The following is an 8435-nucleotide window of genomic DNA, read 5'->3' on the forward strand; positions in this document are numbered from 1 at the left end:
CACCAACTTTTTAGAGTTGTGTGCAACATTCAAAATTAATGGGGTGAGTAATGATGCTGTCAGATTAAGATTATTCCCGTTTTTCGTTAAGAGACGAAGCTAAGAGTTGGTTGAATTCATTCCAAGCCAAATCTATAGTAACTTGGGAAGACTTGGCTTAAAAATTCCTGGGTAAATATTTTCCTACTGCAAAGTCAGCCCGATATAGAGGAGAAATTAATAACTTTCATCAGTTGGATTTGGAGTCTTTATATGATGCATGAGAACGCTTTAAAGAGTTGCAAAGGAAGTGCCCACATCATGGAATAGAGAAGTGGATGCTGGTGCACACGTTTTATAATGGTTTGGGGGGAAATACAAGGACAATTATTGATGCATCATCTGGAGGAGAATTTATGAAAAAAAGCGCTAATGATTCTGATGAATTACTGGAAGATATGGCCATGAATAACTACAATTGTCTCGCTGAGAGTGACAATAAGAAGGTGGTATGAGTCTTAGAGGTCGACCCTATTGCTTTATTGATCGCTCAAGTGGCATTTCTAACAAAGCAATTGCAGCAAAATAACCTCACCGCCCAAGCAATGAAAGTACAAAATGTAATGAGATGTGAGATTTTTGTTGGTCTGAATTCTTATGAACAATGCCCGAGCACTTCTAGTTGCTCAACAGGCGTGAACAATATGCCTTTGGAATAGGCACAGGCTATTGGTAACTTTCCAAGACCCACACCCAACACTTACTCAAATACATATACTGCTGCGTGGAAGAATCACCCCAACTTGTCTTGGAAAAATAACCAAGGTTTACAAACACAGTATGCACCTCAACACCCACCTCATCAACCGACTTATGGACTACACTCTAGACCTTATTATGATCCAAAACAATGCCCATCTCATCCACCACCACATCCTCCAATGACAGAGACAAGGTCTTCAATCAAGAATTTGGAGACACAAATGGGTAAGTTGGCTAAACAACTTTCTAGTAGACAACAAGGGAATTTTCCTAGTACCACAGAGGTAAATCCTAAAGAGCAATGTCATGCTATCACTTTGAGGAGTGGGACTAAGTATGATGGGCCTACAATGGATGACAAGAAAAAAATATAGAGGATGAACATGTCACTAGTCCAGCACAATAGGAGGTTACTGAAGACCTTCCCAAGAAAGAGATGCCGAAATACACTGAGCCTACACCAAAGATTCCTTATCCTCAAAGGTTCTGAAAGGCCAATCTTGAAAGACAATTCTCCAAATTTCTTGAAGTATTTAAGAAACTTCACATTAACATTCCTTTTGCGGAGGCTCTTGAACAAATGCCTAGTTATGTGAAGTTTATGAAAGAGATATTGTATAATAAGAGAAAAATGGAGGATTATGAAACCGTGGCATTGACAGAAGAGTGTAGTGCAATTATTCAAAAGAAACTTCCTCAAAAGTTAAGAGATTCGGGTAGCTTCACTATACCTTGTACCATTGGGAACTTTCTTTGTGAGATGGATTTATGTGATTTGGGTGCAAGCATTAATTTAATGTCGCTTTCTATATTTAGAAGACTTGGTTTGGGGGAAGCTAGACCCACTACTGTTACTCTTTAATTGGTTGATCGTTCATTAACACACTCCCAAGGTATTATAGAGGACATTCTAGTAAAGGTAGATAAATTCATCTTCCCAACAGATTTCATTGTTTTAGATATGGAGGAAGATGAGGGTGTGCCTATTATATTGGGAAGACCATTTTTAGCCACGGGGCAAGCTTTGATAGATGTCAAGAAGGATGAGTTAAGGCTCAGAGTAAAGGTGATGAAGTAGTTTTTAATGTTTTTAAAGCCTTGAAATATCCTTCAGCTAGTGATAGTAGTTTCAGTATTAGTGTATCAGAGGAACAAGAGGGAGGGGTCAAGCCTATTGAGGATCGACTTTAGTTGAGTTTGGTTGCAAGTCCAAAAGAGTGTGATGGTACTGAATCCAGTGAATATGTAAAATGCTTAAAATCATTGGGGCAAATTTATAAAAAGAAATATGAAGAATTGGGGCAAGGGCCTGAGAGACCTCTCCCATCTATTGAGAACCTCCAGTTATTGAGTTAAAGACATTGCCTGATCAACTCTTGTATTCATATATGGGTGAGAACAACACACTACTAGTTATTATTTCAGCTTCATTGTCTCTGATTGAAAAAGAGAAGCTGCATAGGGTGTTGAGGGCTCACAAGCTTGCAATTGGATGCACCGTATATTAATGGAGGAGGATAGTAAGCCTATTATCGATGGTGAGAGGAGGCTTAATCCTTCAATGAAGGAGGTGGTAAGGAAGGAAATCCTTAATGGTTGGATGCAGGGGTAATTTACCCAATATCTGATAGTGCATGGGTTAGTCATGTTCAGGTGGTCCCAAAGAAGGGTGGCATGACGATGGTTAATGTAATGCCCTGGTTACTCCAAGACCGTTACTGTGGACTTTAAATAGTGCTTAACTCGCTAAACAAGTCATTAGGTTATAAACATGCATCTAGGTGTCATTAATAGGCTATGGTGAAAAATCTCGGTCAAAAGGAATGGATATATTTTATTTAAATCATTAAACTATACATGGGCCCATAAAAGTGTTTACAAAGTTATTTATAATCCAAAATGGTCATTACAGTATAAAAATTACAACTCGCCAACATAAGTGGCAAAATATAGGGTTAAACCCTAGTTCCCCTGAGAAACACCTTGGCCGTGGTGGTCAAGCGGCTGCATATGTACACATCGCCACCTAAGTTCTTCACTCAAGGCTGGGTGAGCTTTTCTTTCCCTTTACCCGCACCACATAGCACTCGTGAGCTAAGGCTCAACAAGAAAACTTATTATTGCATCTATACAATATCAATAAATGATCATGCAATCATTCTGGGGGTTGCAGCCCTAATCAGATAGGAGACTAATGAGTCACTCCCTAGGTAGGTGACTAATGATTCACTCTCTGGATAGGTAACTAATGGGTCAGACTCTGGATAGGTGACTAATGAGTCACATTCTATATAGGTGACTAATGAGCCACACATTGTATAGGTGACTAATGAGTCACACTCTGGGGCTCCGCACCCTAAGCAATGTGACGTTTCAATCACCTAAGCCTTTTGGCCCTGGCTTTAAGTAACTAGCCTTTAGACTAGACCAACGTTTAGTTTTCTTTGATCTTAGGGTTGGTCAAGTATTTAATGCTCATGTTGATTAGAACTAATCATTTCGGTTTGCATTAAACACATTAATGCCACTCTTGACTCTTAAGCCAATACTATACGACCAGTGCTCAGTACTACTGCTGATCATGACTAATAAGTCAAAACTTCAAAACCGGTACTAATACCAATGCGTTTCTGACTAATAAGTCAGTACCATTCACAAATAAGCAAAGTTGCTAAGCATTTACAATGCAATCAATGTCCATATATAGAGCACTCAACATGCCTCATCAATAACCATGCAAAGCACATTCTGGGTGCAGTTTTCTTTCCACTGGTTTGAGCGTGAAATAATAAAAGAACGACCCTTGAGAACGATCGGTCCTTAAATCCCTTAGCTGCCACCTAGTCATAACCAAATATGAAATCCAATTAATAAAATAAATCATAAAAGGTTCATGGTCTAAAATCTCGCTCCCAGGACCTCGAATCCTACTAAAATGGTTAGTAGATTTGATCCCGAGCCTTAAGAAATGAAACCCCGAGCCTAAAAAGTCTTGAAAACCCATCCTGGCACAAAAGGGAGGGGCAGGCCCCAACTTGATCAGTGGGTCGCGGCGCACCCCCAAGACAGAGAGCCTCTATCTGGGGTAACAGGGGTGGGCCACGACTTGACCTAGTGGGTCGCGACGCGCCTGCTAGACAGAGCCCAGGGGAGGCTCTGGAATGGGTCCAGGTCGCGACTTGCATGAACTCGGTCGCGACTTGACCCTGCGAACCCAATTCCCCTGCCTTTCTCTAAATTCAAAACCAGGCAAAATCTCAACAAACTAATCCCACAATTAAGACCAAGCATCAACACAACATATCCACCAGTTTAACAACAAAACCTAAGTCTTAAACCACTCAAAACATCAACACATACCCAATTCCATGATCAAAGCCTCAAGCTTTAAACTAACCTTAAAAACAGAGTAAAAACTTGAAACTTAAGCTGGGAACCTTACCTCAAACTTGAATTGAACCCATTCCAATGGCTGAACCAATATCCTAAGCTCACAAGCCTTAATCCCCTAGCTTGAATCCTCAAGTTTTCTTCAAAATCTCAACCCGAGAGAGAGAGAGAGAGAAATGATCGTGAGTGAGGAAGAAAGTTAATCTATTTTTTCCTTAGCCTTCTACATCCATCTAACCTTAAACATATCCCATGGTCAAAAGATCAAAATTCCCCTAAGGTCAATTATTTCCTTTACAACCACCCAAGGGCAAAACAATTATTTCCCGTCTATCCCGTTAATTATAATTAACGTCCTCCAATTCATGTTACTCCCAATATTCTCAAATAATAATTAAATCATATCCCATTACCCGTTCATTCTCAGTAATGTACTAAGCATCAAATTACCCCCAGGCTCACCCCGAGCTCGACAATTAAACCAAGTTATGACTAAACCACTAATCTTGCAACCTAAGATCGTCTCATGCCGAATAGCTCAAACATCTCCACATAACAATGTGGTCTCACCCATAAATCACCAACATGCACATAAATATACAAATATACCCTCAACGGGTCAAAATTATGAAAATGCCCTTCTAATAAGAAGTGGACCCATATGCATGCAATTATCATCATATAATAATATAACTCACATAATCTTGCATATAATCACATAATCACAATTTAAATCAATTATGGCCTTCCTGGAACCCTAATCCAGGCATTAGGCCACATTAGGGAATTTGAGACGTTACAGTTAAGAACGATAATAATGAACTAATTCCAACTTGTACGGTGACGAGGTGGAGAATTTTTATAGACTACCATAAACTGAATAAGGAAACCAGGAAAGACCATTTCCCCTTCCATTTTGTAGATCAGACGTTGGAAAGATTGGCAGGCCATCCTTATTACTGTTTCTTGGACGAGTATTTGGGATACCATCAAATTCCCATAGCACTGAAGGATCAAGAAAAGTCCACCTTCACGTGCCCTTATGAAACATTTGCATTTCAGAGAATGCCATTTGGGTTATGTAATGCTCCAGCAACAATTCAGAGAAATATGATGTCTATCTTCTCATACATGGTGGAAAAAGGTATAGAGATCTTAATGGATGACTTTTCAGTCTTTAGGGCCTCTTTTGATGGATGTTTGGCTGATTTGGAGAGGGTTTTGAAAAGATGTGAGGAGTCAAATTTAATATTAAATTGGGAGAAATGTCACTTTATGGTGACAGAAGGAATAGTCTTAGGCCACAAAATTTCACACCATGGTATTGAGGTAGATAGGGCCAAGATGTCTACAATAGAAAACATACCTCCATCGATGTTTGTTAAGGGGGTTCGTAGTTTTTTGGGCCATGTTGGATTTTATAGGAGGTATATAAAGGACTTTTTCGAAGATTTCGAAGCCCTTATCTACTCTACTTATGAATGGTGTGATGTTTAACTTTGATGCTGAATGTGTAAGGGCATTTAACACGCTGAAGGAGAAATTGGTATCTGCTCTGATTGTTGTATCACCGAATTGGAAACTTCCTTTTGAATTGATGTGCGATGCGGGTGATTATGCAGTAGGAACGGTTTAGGGAAAATGAGTAGACAAGGTATTCCGAACGATTTATTATGCTATTCGAACCTCGTATGATGCTCAATGAAATTATGGAACTACTGAGAAGGAATTACTTGCAATTGTCTTTGTGTTCGATAAGTTCAAGCCATATTTAATTGGTAATAACGTGATTGTCTATACAGATCATTTCGCTATTAAGTACCTTATGACCAAGATGGATGTTAAACCTCGCTTGATTCGATGGGTCCTATTATTACAAGAGTTTAATATGGAAATTCGTGACAAAAAGGGGACAACAAATCTAGTTGCAGACCATTTATCTAGATTGGAAAAAGGAGAAGAGCCTAATGAGAAAAAGGAACAAATTGATGAAAACTTCCCGGATGAACAATTGTTTTCCATTGAAAGTGAAGAAAAGCTACCTTGGTTTGCTAATTATGTCAATTATTTGTTAGCTAAAGTTGTGCCCCCGGACATGTCAAGGCAGCAACTCAAAAAGTTATATTCGGAAGTCAAGCATTATTATTGGGATGAGCCCATTATCTTTCATCATTGTGCTGATTTGGACTTACTCTGATTTGGAGAGCTCTGGGGTGGAATGTACATAGCCGGCTGCTCGGCCGCCACGACTGAAGGATGATACAGGGACAGGAGACCCTAAAATGCCTATTTTGCCATTAGATTGGATTTTGGTTGTTTATAACCTTTGATATTTTGTAAATTGTTCTTTAACCCTGTTTATTTTTGGGATCCCATGTAACAAACACTTATTTAAATGAAAATTTATCTTTTATGACCGAAATCTTTTAACCCTAGTTCAATCATGGTTTAGGGACACATTTTCAACTAAATGACTTGATTAGCAAGCCTTGCACCTTTGTTAACACACAGTGTAACGTTCTTGAATATCCAGGGCGTTACATGTAATTTTGTGCTAGAAAGACCAGAGATTTCATTGCAATTTTGGGATACATTGTTAGTATATATTATGTTCTTTGAGTTGGTATTATTGGGGTGTTAATCAGTTGAGGGAAGTAAGATAAATTAGCGAAAGTGCTGGAGAATTTTTGTAGTAGTATTTGATGCATTGTGTTATTATGGGACCAAGAAAACAGCCAGCTAGGGCTGCTTCATCTAAAAATGCAGACCGCCTTTCCACATCGGGCACTCAACCACTTCAACCACAACCAGCCCCACTACCACCACCTCCCCTCCTTAGGAGTTTGCCCTTAATTGATTCATTAGTAAAGTCATTCAAGAAAGGGGGATGGAATATAAAGACCAACAATATCGTCAGGAAACATATGAGATAATTTGAGCTGAAATTAAAGGTCGCAATTGGCAAAGTTTTTTGTACCATCCAATGACCAACGCCAATTGATCCATGGCTTATGAATTTTATGCTAATTTTCCAAGAGAGGTAAATTGGAAGGTCTTTGTGAGAGGACTTTTTGTGGAGTGCCATATTGATAATATCGATGCATTATATGGATTACCAATGTTGTCACGAAAGGAGGATGAATATTATCAGATGGCATATTATAGCGAGATTGATTGGAATGACGTGGCTAAAACATTAGGCATTCCCGGTGCTAGTTTTGTAATGCAAGATGGAAAACTGAAGCATTTCAGACGATTTCAAATGAATAAGGTGGCGAAGTCTTGGACTCCATTTGTGAGTGGGAGGCTTATGCCCAACACTCACTTATCTGAAGTGGGAACTGGTCGATGTCTTCTTTTCTATGCTATAATGAAGGGAGACTCCGTGGATATTGGACGAGTTATACGAACTAGTATCCGCGACTTATGCCGAATGACTACCGCTGCTGGTTTAGGGCATGGATCGATGATTACCAATTTATGTGGGGTGTGGGAGGTGCCTAAATATCCTAGTAATATTTATAGGAAAGCAATGGGGCCCATTTCTCGAGCTTCTCTCTTTAAATTCAATGCACCATCTTTGGAGCCACCTGCACCACAACCCCACCAAGTGAGAGTTGAAGAAGAAGAATATGTTACTAATGCACTCGCCGATGCAAATATTCAACAAGAAGAATCAACGCAGCCAAGGAGGAGAGGAGAGGAGCTTCTCCTCAATTTCTGGCAATTGAGGCCCCCACCGGATCCGCAATTGACAAGATTGGATTACATCATCCGGAAAAACCAACATACTCATAATTATTTGGGGGAGCTTCACAATTATCATCGAGCCCAAGTGGATAGGAAAAATGTGTTGATGTACCGGTGGTCTAACCAGGAGGAGGACAAGCTTTATTTTCCTTATCCACCACCATGGCACCCTTTCCAAGACCCACCACCATTTTGACATGATTCGTAGCAGGTAAGTTTTCTTTCTTAACTTATTTTCAAACATTGCGGACCATGTTTAGCTTAAGTTTGGGGGAGGGAGCGTATTTTCCGTTCGGTTTGTTTGTGTTGTTTTGTTGTGTGTTTGTGTGTCTAGTTAATATTAGTTGTTTGGTGTAGAGTTTTGCTGTAATGTGTTGTGAGACCAACATTATTGATGGTTGACAACAACTGCCAATGAGAACAAAGTGAATGTTATGAGTATAATCCAAAGAAAATGAAATCTGAGAAAAATTTGTGTGCTTGATTGAACACTTTGCTAGTTCATTTTAGTTTAGGCAACATTTGTTGAATATCTTGTCATGATGTTTTAATTG

At 39.4% G+C, this 8435-nt stretch overlaps 1 non-coding gene across 1 annotated transcript; it reads right to left on the bottom strand.

Moving 5' to 3' along the window:
• Nucleotides 1–201: 201 nt before the first annotated feature.
• Nucleotides 202–307, bottom strand: LOC133828169 (small nucleolar RNA R71). Its single transcript, XR_009890805.1, has one exon. It is a non-coding gene; the product is annotated as a small nucleolar RNA R71 (small nucleolar RNA).
• Between the last annotated feature and the right edge of the window lie 8128 nt (nt 308–8435).

The sequence above is a fragment of the Humulus lupulus genome, chromosome 3, assembly GCF_963169125.1.
Source record: "Humulus lupulus chromosome 3, drHumLupu1.1, whole genome shotgun sequence".
In the NCBI taxonomy this organism is placed as follows: Eukaryota; Viridiplantae; Streptophyta; class Magnoliopsida; order Rosales; family Cannabaceae; genus Humulus; species Humulus lupulus.